This window comes from Cavia porcellus, unplaced genomic scaffold, assembly GCF_034190915.1.
Source record: "Cavia porcellus strain 051 isolate PalLab524CR breed Dunkin Hartley unplaced genomic scaffold, mCavPor4.1 scaffold_14, whole genome shotgun sequence".
NCBI lineage: Eukaryota > Metazoa > Chordata > Mammalia > Rodentia > Caviidae > Cavia > Cavia porcellus.
The window spans coordinates 9,385,925-9,405,575 of NW_026947497.1; the positions used below are offsets into that span (position 1 = coordinate 9,385,925).

The 19,651-nt window shown below is 43.1% G+C and overlaps 1 protein-coding gene across 3 annotated transcripts in view; it reads right to left on the minus strand.

Annotated features, from left to right (window-relative positions):
* Elovl6 (ELOVL fatty acid elongase 6) overlaps positions 1-19,651 on the minus strand; it is a 100,679-nt gene that overhangs the window by 68,473 nt on the left and 12,555 nt on the right. The window lies entirely within an intron of this gene.

Below are 19,651 nucleotides of genomic sequence, written 5' to 3' on the forward strand. Positions count from 1 at the left end.
GGAAGGGCTCTGTGGGCAGGTTAGGAGTGCGGGAAGGGGAGGGATTCATCGCAGCACACTCCAGGAAGGCCCGAGGCTGTGTCCCTCTGGAGGTCTAGGTCCCTCACTCTCCCGCTGCACACACTGATCTCAAAGCAGTGATCACCCACCTACCTTTTACTAGTGGGATAATTTAACGGACAGTTACAGACTGCAGAATAAAAGCTAATCAGTAATGGGACTGTCAGGGTGAGAAATCCACCAACACCGAATCCACAAGGTTGGCCAGGTGAAGAGTGCCACATAAAGAAAATAGGAAATGCTCCTTTAAGAAAAGAAAATAGGAAATGCTCCTTTAAGAGTCCGGTGTGGTGGTGCACAGTAATCCCAGCACTCAGGAGGTTGAGGCAGGAGGATCAGAGTTCAAGGTCAGCCTGGGCTACCTAGCAAGGCCCTGTTTCAAAAAACTGGAAAACAAACAAACCAATACACAAACACACCAACTTGTTTAAGATTCATAGACTGTTGGCACATTTCCTCTGTGTAAACCTTACCCTTAAAAGCATTCTTCTGGGCATCCTGAAAATTAAGTCTTTTAAACCTCATGTCCCCAAGTAAATAAGGAAGGGAACGAACATTATGTTAAAAGTTTGAGTAGTTTTGCAGGTTTCAACAAAGCTTTAAAGAGATGCATTGCACTTTTCAGCCATTCTTGAAACAACTCCAGGCTGGAATAAAGCAAGAGCTGTTTCTGACTCGGGAATTTCTCGGTGCAAACCTAAGCAGCTTATAAGGCTTAGGTCACACCAACCCTGCTCACCCTTTCCCTCCTTGGCAAGGAAACAGACACAGTTTGCTCTCCTGGATTTTATACCAAGGCGTGGACTTTGTCTGTTACATACAGCAAGTCTTCTTTTACATAAGGAAGTTAGGAACTTTTACAGGCACTAGCTTTGGGTCACTGGTTACTAACGTCTAAATGTCACGCTTAACATGGGACTCCACAAGTTACTTAGTAACCTGTCCTTGTTGTGAAGCTCAGACTCTGGATTTCTCATCAGTTGCTAGCGCTTTCTGCACCGTCCTGGCTGGACTGAGAAGATGGTTCAGGGCTACACAGATGGGAAGCAGCAATGCTGTGCCCCAGAGCGAAACCAGTGTCACCCCATGGCCCTGATCAAATCTCCTTACATGGCTCATGTCTGTAATCCCAGCACTCGGGAGGCTGAGGCAGGGGGCTTGTTGTGAGTTCGATCAGCCTAGGGTACAAAGTGACCTTAAGGCCAGTCTGAACTGCAGAGTGAGACCCTGTCTCAAAAAAGACAAAAAAAAAAAAAATCTCCTTACATTTGATCAGTTTTTTGGTATAACTACAGGTTAAATGCTCTAAAAGTGATTATCCTTAGAGAGTAAGTATAGGAAACTTTCCTAATCTATTGCAAAACCTTTTTATTGTTTACAAGTCAGAAAAAAATGCTAACTGTTCAATCTATCAAAGGTAATTAAAAAAGATTCTATCACAAGTTGAATACTTTATGAAACCAAATTATTCATTAATAGTTTGCCACACTTTTCAGGATTTAACTATACAACTGAACATTGCTGGAATATTTATTTTTACTCCAACAAAATTAAAATTCTATTCCTCCCCGACATTGAGAAAGACAAAAGATACCTTCTTCATGTATCTTTCTCTGGAAGCACAGGTCATGCTCCAATGGCTACAGGTTCTGGGAATATTTAAAATGACCAGAATAGCCTGAGGAGCTAGGCAGATAAGTTCTAGCATCTTCTGTCAGTTCTCATGCAGTCTCATAAGAGAATACTGGTGATTGTAAAAGCTTCTCCCAGCGAATTACAGGGTAGAAGGCACAACTCACATTAGGAACCCCTGTCCTAAATGGAAAAAGCTGTACCCCAAAACACAAGCACAGGCATTAAAACAAAACCTGGTGACAAACATGCCATCAGGAAGTGAGCCCCGGGGGGCAGAGCTGCAAGTTTCTTTGAATGCCTGCTTAAGAGGATAAAAATGTCCCAATACAAAAGGGAAGATGTGAGAAACCCGGAAGCTGCTGGAAAAGTGAGATTCCAGCAGAGCTGCCAGGAAGCCAGGATTGCATGGAACTCACCAGGGCTGATAAAATCTAAATATGCTGTGAGTTAGAACCTTGTCTGCGTTGGATGGTGCAGGGCTTAGTTGGTGGGTGACCTAGAACTGGGGGTGTGGCTCCCCCTGAGGGTCTACACCAGGAGGCAAGGGTAGGAAAAAAGCCCCCCTACACCAGAGGCTCCCCCGGGATGGGGGACAGCAGGGCGGGCCAGCTGTGGTAAGCAGCTTGCTTTGGTTGCTACTTCCTTGGCCAGTAAAATAAACACAGTCACTGAAGGGCTGTCTTGCAACAACAGATCAGAAGCCAAATAAATTTTTACAAATTTCCACTGAAAGCACAAAATCCCAAGGAAAAAATGTTTTCCACAGTCACCCACAGCTGCCTGTCTGCGTGGCTAAAATGCGTGGCAAGTAGTCTTTTCCCGGCCACCTCATCCAAGGTAACAACTGGTGGCCCTGAGGCTCCGCAGCAAGGGCAGGCCCAGCTGAAGTCGCGGCCAGCGGGGCTCAGGCATCTTGTCCTCCTGCCCCATCTGTCAGACCATGCAGCCCTCTCCTTCCCTCCACAACGGGCTGCCAAGGTGAAGAGAAACCGAAGGAGAGTGCGGTATGAAAGAAAACACCACTTGAGGTAGGTCAGGTGACAAATCTTACTAGGCAGCTGTGGAGAGCTAGAGATGGAAGGGATGACTGTTCTGTGAAAGGCTGGAGAGACGGCTCCTTCCTTAAGGAAAAAACCCAGCGACTCCATGTGCAGTTACTGAGCATCCAGCACCCGAGGGGATGGAACCTGCTGCAGAAGATTCAGCAGCACCTGCCCCCAAGGGTGCTGCACATGGCAGAGAGGCCTCAGCGATGCTCCGCTTCATTAGAAAACAGATTTTCAGGAGGGGAAGACGGGCAGGAGGTCGGCACTGCACATTCCGCACCACAAATCTTTTTCTTTGCAAAGGAAGGATTAATCAAATACAGTTAAATAGTAATTAAATATTGCCACATCAAGCAGAAACATAAAGGTAAGCTAGAGTTCACTGATGCAGTATACTAGAAACTCCCAGGTCAGTTTTCATGTTTTAACATAGTTTAAGAAAATTATTTTCTCTGGCCGTGCACAGAGGGGCACATCTGTAATTGCAGCACTCAGAGGCTGAGGCAAGAGGATCGTTGTGAGTTTGAGACCATCCTGGGCTACAAAGTGAGCTCAAGGCCAGCCTGAACTGCATGGCAAGCCCCTGTCTCAAAAGGCATAAAGAAAATTATTTTCTTACACTTAGTTACAATTTAGTGCATTTAACATACATAACTGCATAATTTACTTATAAAAATTGAATCACACTGTGCCACTCTACTCCACCTTATTATAAAAGGGCCCACCTTTCCATGGCAGTGCACATTCCCGCATCTCCACAGGAAGCAGCATGCCAGGGTACCACTCACGAAATTCAATGAGCATCCCCAAAATTCTTCAACTAAAGGTGGCTTTTTTGTGGGGGCCAGGGGAGTTTGTGGCCACTAACAGGATCAACCAACACAATCCCTTTACACACACGAGGTTTACTGAACAGGAACACAACTCCTCGGAAGACAAAAACACGCCTGTTAACATTTCTTTGTATCCCAGAGTGAGATGAGTTAGTCAAGAAACAGGGAAAAATATAACAATTCTCCTCCAACATATATGAGGATGCTGGGTGACCTACTAACAGCCATCTCGAAATCCTGTTCTCAGGTTTTATAGTGAACTTGCCGTACAACGGCCTTACTATTTATTTCACTCACTCAGGGATATTCTGTGGTTTGCACACAATTTTATTTCCAATTTATTTCCTAAAACTGAAACAATAATTGTAAACCTGCGAACATGACATTAGTACTGGGACACTAAACACTTTTTTATTTTTATTTTTTAAATTTTTAAAATAGTTTTGTCTTTTTGAGATGGTCTCACTATGCGGTTCTGGCTGGCCTTGAGCTCATTTTGTAACCCAGGCTGGTCTCGAACTCACAGCAGTCCTACCTCAGCCTCCCAAGTGCTGGGATTACAGAAATGCACCACCACGCCCAGCCCTTTGAGCACTTTTAAAAAAGATTTTTCCTCTATATTTCGTTGGCACATGTTTCTCAAGTGCCTACCCCACGTCTAGCTATCAGAGTAATTCAGGGTGGGGAAAAAGAGACAAAATCCATTATGACATCTATTTAGAAGGTTGTTGGTCACTGACACATGTGAGGGCAAGAAAAATAATGATTTTGTGACTTACGTTACTTAGCTTAATTGTATTAAGTAGAAAAAATGTTTTAATTTAAATTGTGAATTTAAGATTTTTTACTACAAAAATAACATGGATGTAATTTTTTAAAAAGCAATATAAGGAAGTATAAAACTAAAAGCCCAGTTTCCTTCATTTTCCCAATTCCAAGTGTTAGATTTTTTTACATATATGTGTTTATATTAACAGATCGTATACTTTTAAATTTCAAACGTTAGATACAACTGTGATTCTTGACATCTTTTCCTTACAGTGATGCATTTTTTGGAAATTTTTCCATGTTAACACATGAAAATTTGGCATTTTTAACACTAAAAGAGAGAATAAAAATCACCTCCAAACATCTCCAAAATGCACAGAAATTCACACTCCCCCCACAGCATTTCTCCTTCAAATGCTGAAATTGCTCAAAATTGTGATCTCTCATGATCTAAAAAAAAAAAGTGCTATTGCACTATTTTACTTCTATAGTTGAGTACATTTAAACATTTTTTTATATGTCTACAAAAAGAAATGCCTGAGAAATGTTCTCTTTACTGCAAACCTGTTCATGACTGTATTACTGTATTAGTTATCATTTTCTTATGGATTTGTAGGACTTCAAAATTAAGGACTGTGGTACCTAAAAAAAAAATAACACTGGGGAAAAATGTTAAGGTCTTTAAAAACATTCAGTAAGTGTGGGTGCAGTGGCGCACACCAGTAATCCCAGTACTCGAGAGGCTGAGGCAGGAGGATTGTTGCAAGTTCCAAGACTAGCCTGGCCTGCCACAGGCTTGGCATCAAGGACTGCAGTCTCCTTGGAGAATTTTGGCAGTGCCTATAAAAATGTGTACCCAGACATGTGTAAAGATTGTCCTGGGCAGCTTAGTTTGTAGAGTACAGATTGTTGCAAGTTCCAAGACTAGCCTGGGCTGCAAAGTGAGCTCAAGACCAGCCTGAACTGCACAGTGTGACCCTTTCTCAAAAAGAAAAAACACAAACAAACAAATAAAAGCAGTATATAAAGATATGAGGGTTTTTCATTTACACACACACACACTCTGCTATGTACACACAACCTTGACTTTTATTACTAACAGTGTATCTTAAAGAGCTTTCCAAAATAGCACCTGAAACTTGACATGATTGTTTTACTATGGTTACACGGTATTCCTCATCTCTATCCGTGTTGAGATTACCTCGAATCCTGTACTCTACAAACTAAGCTGCCCAGGACAATCTTTACACATGTCTGGGTACACATTTTTACAGGCACTGCCAAAATTCTCCAAGGAGACTGCAGCACTTGACGCCAAGTCTGTGATTGTCTCTTCTCCTATCTCCTCCTCACGCAGACACTGATCACATTTCAGAGATCTTTCCACATGAGAAACAAACAAACCAGCTCCACAATTTTGTTTATTTATTTTTTACCTTTGAGACAAGGTCTCCCTATGTAGCTCAGGCTGTTCTCAAACTCCTGGTATCCTTCTGCCTCAGCCTCCGGAGTTCTGGGATCACAGTGTGCACTACCACACCCAGGGAGATGCTCAGCTCTTCTTAGCCTCGCTCCTTCTTGTCCCCTCATTCATCTTCCTGTCGCCCAGGGCCTTTGCAGGTACACTGCTACTAGATAGCTGCTGCCCACTGGCTCTCATCTCAAAACCCACGCAGCTCACCCTCACCGTCTTGTAGTCTTTGTTCAAGTATCTTCCTTTGCAGTCTTGCAAAGCCACACCTTCCTTCTAACAGCTCTCCCTCGCTCCCTCCTTTGGGGCCAACTTCTCAGTAGCGTGACTTGCCATCAGACAAAGTACACACACAGACTACAAACATGAACGCTGTGTGTTTTATTCATAGACGGTCCATGTCTTGCTACTGAAATGTAAGTCATGAAGTCTGGGATTAAATCATCTGCTCAACTGTGCCATTTATAAGCATCCACGAACTTCAGAGTTACTAAAGTTTCAGACAGTTCCAATTTTTGAAATTATCCTCTTTAGGTTACTGTAACAAATACCGCAAACATACATGTTGCTCACATGTAGCTATATATGCATTCATTGTTTTGAAGCACACGGCTTTCGTATTTTACCGTGAGAAAGTCCTTCCCGTGAGGTGCTGACCACAATCAGTGGTGAAAAACGAGACAGGTCAACAGGGAACACAGAAGGAAGGAAAGCGAGTATCTCACTGACTCCTTTAGGATTTCACTGCTACTTTTCTCTGTAATGAGTCTTGTCCTTGTGGGTTCCTCCCTCAAGGATGGATCAGTACTGAAGAACAGAGTATAAGTCTTTATCGTGTACAGGTGGCAATGGTGCCACGGGGAAGACTATACAGAGGCAATGTGAAAAGATCCTTTAACATTTCCAGAATAAAAAAAAAAAAAAAACATTTCCAGAATCACATAAGGATTATCAGGCACAAGCCAGCCCTTGTCAACTGCACAAACCCGTCTCCTTAACACTATTTAATCCCCCCAAAAAACTCCAAGTTCTTAATTCCACCTAATGTAATAACTGTTCTGCGAACAATTACAAATGTAATGATCCTTTTCCCCAAAGTCTCAACAGTTCTAGGATTTTTCAAAGTCCAAATTCAAGTCTCTGCTGAGACTCAAGACAAACTCTTAGCTGTGAATCTTTGTACAACCGAAAACAAGTTACGAAACACCAAGATACAAAAATGGCACAAGAGAAGCAGTCTCATTCCACGGGATAGCAAAGAATCGGATTAACGCAAGAACAAAACCAGCAGGGCAAACATTAAATTCTGTATCTCTTTGTCCAATATCCACGGCACACGCTGGGAAAATGGGAATTTTAAGGGTAGAGGTAGCCCCGCCCCATGGCCTTGCTGGTTGCAACCCACACAGCTTCCCCGCAAGGCTGGCTCCACTCACAGCCTGCAACTTTCCTCTGTGGATGCTCCTGGCATCTCCGATTTCCTGGGGTCTGCACTGTATCGTCACCTTCATTCCCACCGCGTGATGCACTGCCCTCTCTGGGGCACCTTTACAGGACACCCCGCACCTCTTCTCAAATTGTGGAGGAAGCCTCCATAACCCCACAACTCTTTCATGCTGCATGTCAGTGACAGATAGACAACACCAAAGTCTGCTGTCAGCGGAAGCAGGAGCCAGGATCCCTTGGACTATGGCTAGTGTCCTCTGGGTCTCTAGTTGGCTGAGCAGTGAAATGAATTCTCCAGACAGTCTTTCTCAAGCAAAGACATTTCCTCTAATGAAAAGTTGACACTTTTTGCACCCATAAGCATGCCACGGTAAGGTCTTGCTGATTGGGAAGGCATATTTCTTCTTGTCCTTGAATGAAGTCCTTGGGTTCTTTTTAATGGTGCTAATCTCTGTAGCAGCCACACATCCTCCTTGGCCCAACTTTATACATGTTTCCTTGTGGGCCAAAATTTACACTTTTTATATTTTTCTGCTATGCATGTCATGCAGGATTCTCAGGATAAATTTGGCTAAAGGCCACCAGCAGTACCCATCCCACAGCCTGCATGTTGTCTTAAAATTTCTTCCTCCAGATTAATTAGCTACCACCTTTAAGTCTCTTGCAACGATTCAAGTGTTCCACACATGTGCTGTAGTCCAACTGCAAATACAGCCCTTGTTCTCAGCCAAAACTCCCTCAGCCTGACCTGTACTATCCACACTCCTCTCAGCAACCAAGCCTTCTGAGCCCTTACCAGAATTACTCATCAAGCTTTTGTTTACACAAGTCTCGGGATTCACTAATCCATTTCTCTGAACCTTTCCAAATTCATAAGCCAGTTCTAAAGGCTTTAAAATTACATGGTCAGACACAAGTCACAGCACGACCACACTTCTCTGATATCAATTTTCTGTATTAGCAGCTTTGCTTTCACTGACACACAATACCTTACACCCACGACTTGATGGAGAAGAGGCTTAATGTACCCCACAGCTTCTGGAGATCGAGCACAGGGTTGGCAGGCTCCAAGGCAGAAACACGATGGCAGAGAGACACAGTGGAGCCAAGCTGCTTAGCTCATGGTGACCAGGAAGCAGAGCAGCGGGACCGCACAGGAGAGTTAAGAGGTGAAGACCCAGGCTCGGTACTGAAGCCACACAGCCACCACCCACACAGCCACGCCTTGCATGCTCCACTCTACTCAAGCGGTTTTTTAATCCAGGGAAGCTGACACATCAGGATTCACAGTCACGATCGGCTTTCAAGACCGTCCCAAGGAGCATTGTGAAGGTACTAAGACAACCAAATATGAAAATTCTCTCTTAACTTTAGTCAGACTCAGTAACAAATGGGGATATTTCTGGGGAATAAAACTGCTGGATATTTCTGGGGAATATAACAAAACATAGATTTTTTTTTTTTAAATAAAGATGTTTTCAGCGACTGTAGATTGTCTTTTCTTCCCCCAAAATTAAAGTTTGCTATTTTCTTCCTGTTTCCCTGGTGCAAATATAACACAGGAAATCCTGAAAAGCTTTATTCTGGTGCTAAAGACAAGCATCTACTGGTAGTTTCTCTGGCTCTTTTAACATACTATAATTTCTATCGTCTCGGCTACCTCATCAAAGCATTTCTCCGGGGAGGGCTGAGGTGGAGAGAAGAGGAAGTGGGCATCTGTGACATCTTCACGGAAGACCTGTGGTTGCTGCGGCACCTGGCCAAGCGCAACTGCTTTGTCACAGTGACAACTCCAACACAACAAAGGCTTCACCACTGGTGGACACTGCAGTCATACAAAAACACAAGCTCAGTAGCTACTGCATCAATAACACATTCCAAGGTCCCGTGTTGGCTAGCTTTCTGTCACTACAATGCAAACAAAATATACAAATCAGAAAAGGTGTAATTTGGTTCGCAGTTTTCAGCAGTTTCAGTCTGACAGGCAGGCCTGGCTGCTTTGGGCACATCGTGACAGAAACGCCTGGTGGGCTAGTACTGCACAAACCCACGGCTGGGAAATAAGAGAAATCGAAGGCAGCTGGCTTCCCACACTTCCCTCCCCAAGTCCAGTCCCAGGGACTGAAGACCTCTGCAAAGCTCTGGCCCTCCAGAGCTTTGGGTTCCCAAACGGGACGCAGGCCCAAACACAGTCTGCTGGTTACTGAGCTTCTACTGTACAGCAGGCACTCGCTATACACAGTTTAATCACATTGTCTCAACCTCACCAAGCAGTTACTGCAACCCACATTCGAGCTCAGACCCCCGAGTCACCAGGAGTAAGGCATTCACTTGGAAGTGGCAGACCTGGGATGTGAACTAAATGTTCTTTGTCCAAGACCATGCAAGGAAACCCTGGCTTCCTGTGAATGAATCAAAACTAATCATTTAGATGAAAATAGTACAGAACCAAGCTGACATTACACGAACACCAAACTACCAGGCATGACTCAAATAGGCAATCAATATCTGACGGCTAGTTCTGAAATGAAACAGAAGCTTATACCAGTGCACAACCAGGCTTCATCCGGCATGGGTTCTGAATGTGCTGTGTCTCGTTTGGGTTTTTCTTTGCCCTGATGTCCCGAGAGGTGGCGTGTTCTGCTCTTCGTCATCTCAGAATCTCTCAGGGAGGCTCTTGCTAATTTATTTTCATTTTTCTCTCAGGGAGGCTCTTGCTAATTTATTTTCATTGCTGTATAATTTATTTCATTATACAGCAGTTACCAACACGTATCCTTATCCTGTTAACATGTTGAATATCTCTGCCCTAGTGCCACATTTGGTCCCTGACAGGGCCCTCATACCTAGAACACTCCCTGGGAAAGACCAGGCCTTCAATAAACATTGTTGCGTAAACAAAATTCTCCAAATAGTTACTGGACTGACTATACCTTGGAGCATATTGACTTGGGTAAGAGTCAAGATGTACCATGGAGTATAAAAAAGCAATCATCTATATTATGCTAATCCTATCTGACTTTGTGAGGAAAAATCCATTGGTGTCAAACAAAAAGCATAAACTAAAATTAGGAGTTGCAGAGATAAAGGGCAATACCATTTAGGCTTAGAATGTTTTATGAAGGTGTGGTAGATCAACTAATGGTCAACTTGTGACACCCAGCAGAACTGAGTCAGTGCGGTGCTGGTGTGGAAGGCCTATTGAGGACTGGTGCCAACAGCATAAAGCAGAACTAGAGGGGAAGATGGTGATTATCCAAGAGAAGCTTATTACACTGATTTTCCTGATATGAACTTGGCTGTGGTTATCGGAAGTGTTCCGGTCCCTGTTGTCATTGAAGACGGCTGTGTTTCTCTTCAGGGGAGCTCTGGTCCCTACCCTGAGCCTCACTTCTGAGCTGCAGGGGGATCCTGGGCCTGCTGGCACAGCTCCTTCGTCCCACTGGTGCAGACTTTCTAGCTTTCACCACTGACCTTTCAGCCTTCTTAGTGCAGATCTTGGTACCAACTGGCAAGAGACATTGTCGTGGGCTCTAGGCCTCTGGCTGGATGCATGGAGGTCACTGCCATGGGGTCCAGGTCCTCGGCTGGATTCTTCGGATCTTTAGTGCGTGGATAGCTTTCTGGCACTTTTCTGCATTTGATTCTTTGGGTAAATATTATAAAATAATCTCATAAATTATATACCACGTATTAAATCTATTCCTCTGTAAACCCTGACTACAACAGAAAGTGACAGCATTAAGTTGGGCTTTAAAAGTAAGTTTCAAATATAGGAAAAGAACAGATATTCCAGGTGACCTTATAGTGCTTCCTAGGCCACACTCAGAGTAAAGGGAGAACTCTTTAAGAATGTAATGGCAAACTGAGGTCATACCACAAGGCATCTTCCATTTTAGGCTGAGAAAGATGAGTCAATACATAGTGGATTTGGCATCAGTGAAAACTTTCTAGGCATGCTGGCACCGTGGCATTTCTGAATGGCTAACAAGTTAAAAAACATGGTTTACTACAACTCTGTTGTATGCTTAAAACAAAGAGTTACGATTTTGATCTAGAATGCCCCCACAACGCTCATATGCTCAAGGCTGGGCTTTTGGATGGTGATGGAGTCATGAGGTGCTACAGTCATCAGAGGATTGACACAATCCATACCTAAATATGCAGTAGAGGGCACTGAGAGCTGGGCCTGGAAAGAAGTGCAAGAGATGGGTCACTGGGCACATGACCTGGGCTCTCTCTTCCTTCTCTGTCTCTTGACTGCCATGATGCAAGTAGCTTTCACCCGCCAGACCCTCCTGTCACGTCCTTCCTGCTAGGGAGCCAGATGACCATGGACTGAATCCTCGAAAAACTGTGAACCAAAATAAACCTCTTTCTTTAAGTTATGAATGTTGAGTATTTTTGTCCCAGCATTGAGAAACTAAGACACAAGGCAACGCTCAAACAGCTGCTTACATTTATACCAATACAATTCCCCTTTATTTAAAGAAGAAGGGTCATGAAGTGTTTGACACTGAGTCCTTAACATACCTTAAGTAGTTCAATTCACAGCTCAATTTAATCATCCCAATTTCATTTTTAGAAGTGGAGGACAGACAGTATATTCAAGTTCATCCAACTACTGGTGGCAAACGTGAAATTGGTTGAATCCAAGGTCCCAGACTGAGCCTCTGCTTCCCTGAGGACAAGTTCAGGAAGAGGCTGTTGCCCTCTTAGACAAAAGGAAAACACGGCACATGTGGATGAGAATTACATGCAAGGCACGAAGTAAATACTTTCCCCTGACTCGGCCTTCACCACAGGTCTGCCACTGGATGCCCAGGGGAGGCACCAAAGCAAACAGGGTAGAGGCCAGCACAGAGGCAGGCCACTTGTCTCTGATGCAAAGATTCTTAAAATGTGATGCTGTAGTTGACCTCTGTGTATCCTTAACCTCTCCCCAAATCCGGCACTGGGGGTTAAACCCAGGGCCTTCCCACCATCCCCGGCCTGCTTTTTAAATTTTTCTTTTATTCTGAGACAGGGTCCTGCTAAATCATTGGGTTTGAACTTGCATTCCTCCTGCTTCAGCTTCCCAGGGCTCTGGAATTACAAATTTGTCATCATGCCTGGCTTGTCCATAATCTTTTATAATACCCGCCCAAATTATGGTAAACACATGAGCTTGTGGGACAGGTTTGTTTGACCTTTACTCTACAAAAAGAGAATTGGCTCTGACTAGCCGGATGGGAATCAGTCTGCTGGATGTGTGCACAGGGCAGTAAAGTCAGGGTGGCAGGCCGCCCTATTATTACGGAGTGAAAAATCAGATCGAGGTAACAGGAGTGGAAGCTGTACCAGGGAATCTTCAGAGAGTGCCATTTCTTAGGCTAAACAGTTAATAATGGCTGTTTTTGGAAAGCTCATCCTAAATATTATTTGGTGCATAGTGAGACCCTGTCTCAAACAAAGAAATAGGAACTAAATATCATTCGGGTGTGTGGAAGAAGCCACTTAGACCATCCGGTTCCTTCCTGATTCATGTGTCTCCCTTCTGTCTATCAAAGCTACTGCAATTCCTGAGACCGGATCCCAAAAGTCAATCTACATTCCCCACGACCGTGCCAGGTAACCCTCGCCATCAGGGGTGACTCTCCTCTCAGGTACTAAGTGCTTATCATCTTGCCTGTCAGCAGCCTTGTGAGAAACAGGATGGGGCTTCGGGAGCTGTGCAGGGTACTCCAGTTATTTCTCCTTAACTCCCATGGCAGGGAAGCCTGGGCTGTGGTCTCAAGTCAATCACACACTTCCTGGGGGGCAGAGGTGAGATGACCACCCCTCAGACTCAGGCTCCTCAACCCTTATTCATGGTCCCCAAAAAAGATCTGGCTCTCCACAACCCTAGTAGGGCTTCCAGGAGGATTTATGAAATAAGCAATATCAAAATCACCAGGTTAATAACAGTGTTTTAAAATCATTTACCAGTGTACTGGAGACAATCAGAGACTAATTCCTAAAGACAATCCTGTACCCTTTGGTCCACCAGAGAAGGTGGAAACCTGTTAGTTTTTCTAAATTCCCAATAGTTTATTGGGCCCTGGTCCTGTTTTCCATCTTTTGGGCCTCTGGTTTTGTGGGGAACAGAGCTCTAGGGTTCCTGTTTATCAATAAAATCCCTGCTCAGAGCTGATCTTCAGGAAACACACCAATTGTAATTTGCGTTCCCCTGGACACTGTAAATTCCAGCCTGGCACCAGCTCAGACAAGTACATTCTTGACTTTCCACATGGGCTGTTTTAAGTCTCTGGGTAAGGACCTTGGTTTGGCCTTAACTCGGTCCTCAAAAAAGATCTGGCTCTTAAAATAATAATCAGACATCACCTTTCTGTTCAGATAACAAGCAATCTCTCAAGTTCTTGTATTTCTCTGCCAGTCTCCAAATCTCTGGGTGGCCTTTCTGGTTGCTAGGACAGAGGAAGGCATGGCCATCTCCACTGTGACTGCCAGGGCCCCACACATTCCGTTTTGTTAATTCGGCAATAAGATCTCTTAATAGACTCTTTCTAAAATCTCTCACAGCACAGTGATTTTCCTTGAGCTACTGCAATGCCTGTATTGCAGCAGTTGAGTATTTGCTCTGCTGGATGGCATCCTGCTTGTAGTTTGCATAAACATTAGGCTCCTGAATGGATCTTAATTCAAATAAGCTGAATTACTGTCAGAGGCTTTGCCTGCCAGAGAGGAAGGGCACTACCCCTGTCTTCTTGCCTGAGTCCAGCACCAGGGCAGGCTGGCTCTGATCACCTGATCCTACATAGACCCCCGGGGCAGAAGGCCTGCAGCAGCTGAAGGCCCCAGAGCTGCATTCTCTTCAGTAGCAAATGTATCAGGTTTCCTAGAATCAAAACTTAATCCCATCTTCAAAAGATAATCACAATTAGAATGCTGTTACACATGTAACTAGCCCTGCAAAAGGGAATTTTAAAAGTTAAGATTTTTCTTCTCTTTCAGAGACCAGAGGTTTCTCCAAACTTCCTGAGCCCTAGGGCATAAGGGGTTACACCCAACTCCCCTTAGCCCAGATAAATGCACTGATCTGCAGAAGCAGCCCAGTTTTCCTTTCCAGCAAGAAAGGGCTAAAATGAGCTAAAAATGGCAGACAGTTCTAAGTGTGGAGATCTGCATTATCTCTCTGTCCTCCCATTTCCTTTACTAGATTAAAAAACCCTTGCCCACCTGTATATGGGGAGATGATGACTGGAGGCGAATGGATCCCTGCATCCCCTTGGAGGTAGATTTGAATAAATCCTTTTTACCTTTTACCAAAACATGTAGCTTTCTTTGATTTGGCGAGCAGTGAACAAAGAATCCCAGTGTATGAACCTATTGCCAATATCACACACTGCACAAGTTTGGTGTGCACCCAGTGTAAGTACCTAATCTTATGTTAACTATTACATTTATGTGGTTTATAAATTGATCTTTATTGTACATGCTTTTAAATGTTTTTCTGATTAACAATACGTGGTATACATTTGTCAAAATGTATTTTTCTATAATAAAAACTGTAATGGTTACACTTAAGGGTGAATTAAAAGATTTTTTTTTTTTTTGATGGGGGAAGCAGAAAGGATACTTTTCATTAACGTATTTTTAACAACTGATTTTGGTCAACAGTATACAAGTATGTTCTTTTTAAAGTATGTAGAAATTTTTTTTATTCCAAAGAACAGAATACTTACTTTTCTGAGTTTAAAGTTGTTCTAATAGTTTTACAAAACCTTTTGAGGCCTCGAGTAGTAGAGAAGTATCTAGCAAATTAAGCAATTTTAAAAATATTTTTAATATAAATTTTAGACTTAGTTGGAAGGCCTGGTTTTTGGGACATGTTTGTTAACATTAGTATTTTAGCAGAAACTTTGTTTTCATATCCCTTTAATAAGCAGAAACAGAATTTAAGAACACAAAAGAAATTACTGAAAGAAAAAAATTACCACTCTGCAAGAGTAAAGCGGCCTTTCCACCATATTTTTACTTGTGTGGCCATTGTATTGCTATTAATTAATGGAGTTAAAATCCAACTCAATAGATTCAACCAGAAGTTTTAAAAACAGTGCTAGCTCAGATTTCCACTGACCTGGGATGGAGAGTTCCTCACATTAGTCAGCACCCTATACTACCTTTTAAAAACACTGTTTTTGAAAACAGTACCTGTGACTTTCCTGCTAGATTTAGAGGTCACAAGCCAATATGGGAGAGAGCGTATAGACAGCACAGTAGTGGACAACACCATTTGTGTTTAAAGTCTAATTAGGCCAGGTACCAGCTGCATGGCCTTCCAAGTTGCTTAACCTCACTGTGACCTGGCCAATCATAAAGTCTCCTAAAATGGAGGACTAAGCTGATGTTCTTGATAATTAGTTAATATTCTTAGTGCACATCCAACAGCAGTCTCTGAGTGAACACTATTCAGAATTTCCAACAAACTTTAACCTCCATATTTTTAAAGCAAAGAATTGGGAATTTATCTAAGTTCCTTCATTCTCTCTGGATTCTCTTTGAGGGGAAAAAAATAACAAAAGTTGGGGTTTTTTTTTTTTTACCCAATTCTTATCTCTTTTTACAAAAAATAATTTAATCTCTAGGTTTCAAGACATGCTTGTGATTTAAATTTGAAAAGGCAAACTCTCCATTACAAAAAGAAAACTGACTTCTCAGTGTTCTGTGAAATACTGTTTTAGGTGAGTGCAACTGTTATAATTTGGATTATCTAGCACAGGGTAAAGATTTGAACTCTGTTTTCTGTTCTGTATTTTGCTATGCTGGGGATCAAACTCAGGGCTTCCCTCCCACATTCCAGGCAAGCATCCTACCACTGAGCTACAACTCCAGCCCACGACACTTTAACTTTGGCTATTCTAATCAATTCTCATTCTTGACAAGTCAACTGCTTGTTCAACTTTATGCATAGCTCCCAAATCAAAACTCACAGCCCCTCTGCAGTTTATTGTCGTTATTTGCAGAGCAGTGAAAACGTCCAACTGCAAAATGAATGCATTCCTGGCTGAGGTCAAATGAGCTGGTCGCTCTCCACCTTCTTGCTTCTTCTCTCACACTGTGAACAGGTGCCTGTTTTGCTAACCACCAAATTTCTCCATTTGCATGTCTAGTGTCTAAATCTTCACTATTCAAAATGGCCTGCGTCCTGCTGTAACCGTGGAAGACCATGCCGTGTCTGATGGATGCATGTTGCACAAGCATCACAGGCCAAGAGCCAAGGTGCTGTAGACTAGGAGCTCACAGTTCATGGCTCAGTACTGTGTAAATAAGTGTGTCTAACACAGGCACACACAAAACAAGATTCTATATGCAACACCTGTGGAACATGTTGTCACCAAAGACTTGCAGGAAACTACTTGGTAACCACCCCTGGTAGCAATGGTTCATTCAGTTTCTGCTAATCTGGTGTTTCCATCAATTTTCTGACCTTTTATGATTGGTATTCATTTGAGGTGCCTAATGCTTACATGCATTGTGAGGAGTTGGTTTGTGTACATAACACATCTTCATCCTTTTTTTTAACCCTTCCTTCCCCTTCCCGCCCTTCCTCTCTTGGTCCCGGCGTCCCTTTGCAAAATCTCTATCTCCCTTGCAGTTAGGAAATGAGGTCAAGTAATGGGAAAGACCTGCATCACTCACAAGATGCACATGTGTGCTCCAGGCTTGGGGAGCTGGATTAGACCCTGGGGAGGACAGGCCTTCTGGGACTCGATCCATACAGCTACTGGTTGTTCAGCTGAATGAACATGTCTCTTCTTGAAAAATGGGATCTGAGTGTGCTCACAAAAATTAAGTTCTTTCACTAGCCCTGACCACAAAAAATTTGTGCTGATTTCATCATGGATTCTGCAAAACTGTTTCCAAGTACTGTCACAGTGAGACAACAGACATATCTCCCGGAACACAGGACCTTTTCAGGGGAGTCTTACATCGCTTAAGCAAGGGGAAACCCAGGAAAACTAATACTGCCCAGGTCTGCAGGGTCTGCTGCTTTTCAAGCCTAAAGGACAAAAGGAAAAGCAGACTTCAGAGCGACACCAATTGCTCTGAAGGCACACATGGGTGACACCGAGACGCACTGCTGCACCAGGTAATCAGACAGGTGTCTAAGACCCCAGGCACCAGGTGCACTGCTGTGCTCACGCATGACCTAGTCCTCAGACCCTCTGAGCATCCACGCTGCACCTGATTGCTTTATGACCAGGAGCCCCAAGTACCAATGTGGGGACAAGGGCTACGGACTGCAGGCCGGGGAAAGCAGGCTGATCCACAGCAGTAGGCGGACTTCTCCTGATTCAAACAGCAGGATGACCCTGCCCCAAATTCTGTCAGTGTCTCAAACATCACCTAGGTTTCTCCCATCATAGGAGCACCCTTGTCAGCAGCATTTCAAAAGACACCAGACCATGGTGTTCAACTACATTTGACCTGACAGGACTGGATCTTACATCACAATTCCGGATCTGCAGGATGCTGCGGGCAATATCATTATTCCTGTTACTAAGTAGCATGTGTCACTCAGCCGTGGCTGCACTCTGCCGAAACAACTTCCAGAACTTTAAAAAATGTCTTAACTCACTGACCCTTCAGCTAGACACTTTGGCAAAAGTAAGGTAAAAGAGCTCTGCCTTCATGCAAATTTTTATTCTTTATTATTTGACAGTGACAGGGATGGAACCTAAGACTTTGCACATACTAGGCAAGTGTTCTACCACTAAACTATATCCCCAGGCCATCAAAATTTTTAAAAAGATTTCAAATGTTGATATATAAAACTGTTCAGCTTTTTGGAATATTAATTTTTTTTTTTTTTTTTTTTTTGGTCTTCTTGAGACAGGGTCTTGCTATGCAGTTCAGGATGGCCTTGTATTCACAATGTAGCCCAGGCTGGCCTCAAACGCACGGTGATCCTCCTGCCTGGGCCTCCTGAGCACTGGGATTACAGGCATGAGCCACCTTGCCCAGCAACGATGTTCAATGTTAATGACAGAACTAAAACATTTAAAGCTTGACGAAAGCTTTAAATCAGTACAACTTTACCAGTCAGTAACATTTTCTCAAGGGGAAAAGAAGATTCAACACAGACATGGCTCTTAAAAGTATTAATAGCAGGGAAAAATATCTATTCTACATTTTAAAATGTCAGATTACAGAAAATATAGTCTGAACACTGTGGTGATATCTTTGTTAGAAAGATGAGCATATGGATGGGTAGAAAATTTGAAAAGATTTCTACCAAAATGTTACCATTTATCTCCAAATTACACTTACTGTCTTCTTTCTTGCTTACTTGTGTCTCCTAAATTTTCTATGAACGGTTCTCCGGGTCTGTTCAGAGCACAGGCCGATTCATTCTGTAACTGCCAGAAATTTATTCCTTCTCAAAATATTTCTGGGGCAGTACACATCTTTGCTTCATGAAAATGAACTGCACAACTCCTCTGTGTGAAGACTCATGAAGAAGATTCTATGCATAACCCCACGATTTTAGTCCGACAGGTGCCTGAAATCCCACTGATAAACCAAAACTATGTTTCTGAAAGTCAGATACAAATAAATCATCAAACCCAGCTGAACTCAAAAGGACATGGAATGTTGTTTTCAATTTCACACAAAGACACACACATTTAAACTAGTTACTAAGACACTGGCAAGCTAAGAACGCTCTGACCTCAGAGCAATGAAAACAGTTTATAACTTTACACCGCCACTTTGGAAAACTATTACGCCCCACACCACCTGGATCTTAGATATTAACAAAGTATGCAGAGCTGCCCTAGTGACCTAAAGAAGCAGTTTAGATTTTACTGCAGAGATGATAAACTGCCAGCATGAAAAATCCACACTTTCCACTGCAGAACTGAGGCCCAGGGCTCTATGTGTCATTTCCACCAAGTGGTGGGACAGGCGGACAGTGTGCTGACCTCGGTCCTCTGCGACTGACGTTTCTCTTCCTCGTCTACACCAAGGATCCTCAGAAACATGGTAAAGTCTTATAGTTCAGCCTCAGTTAGTTTGTTCTATTTGCGTTTCCATATGGGTGCGTTATTTCATCCATGCAATTCAAGTGAAACAAACAAATTTAGACTTCCCTGAATCACCCATATGAAATAACATCCAAATCTAACCCCCAACAGTAGTTAGTATGTTCATCTCACTGTGACTGAAAAACTAAAGGTGAGGATCAACATTTGCCAAACTGAAAAAAATGTACTTTTTTAAAATATTAAGTATAAATTTGTTACTGCAGATTGTCAAACTATGTGTGAATTTCTTATGCTTTATTCTGGGGCAGTTAATTTGAAAAGTAACTTAGTAAAAGTTAAACATAATCTAAGAAGATGCTTCCC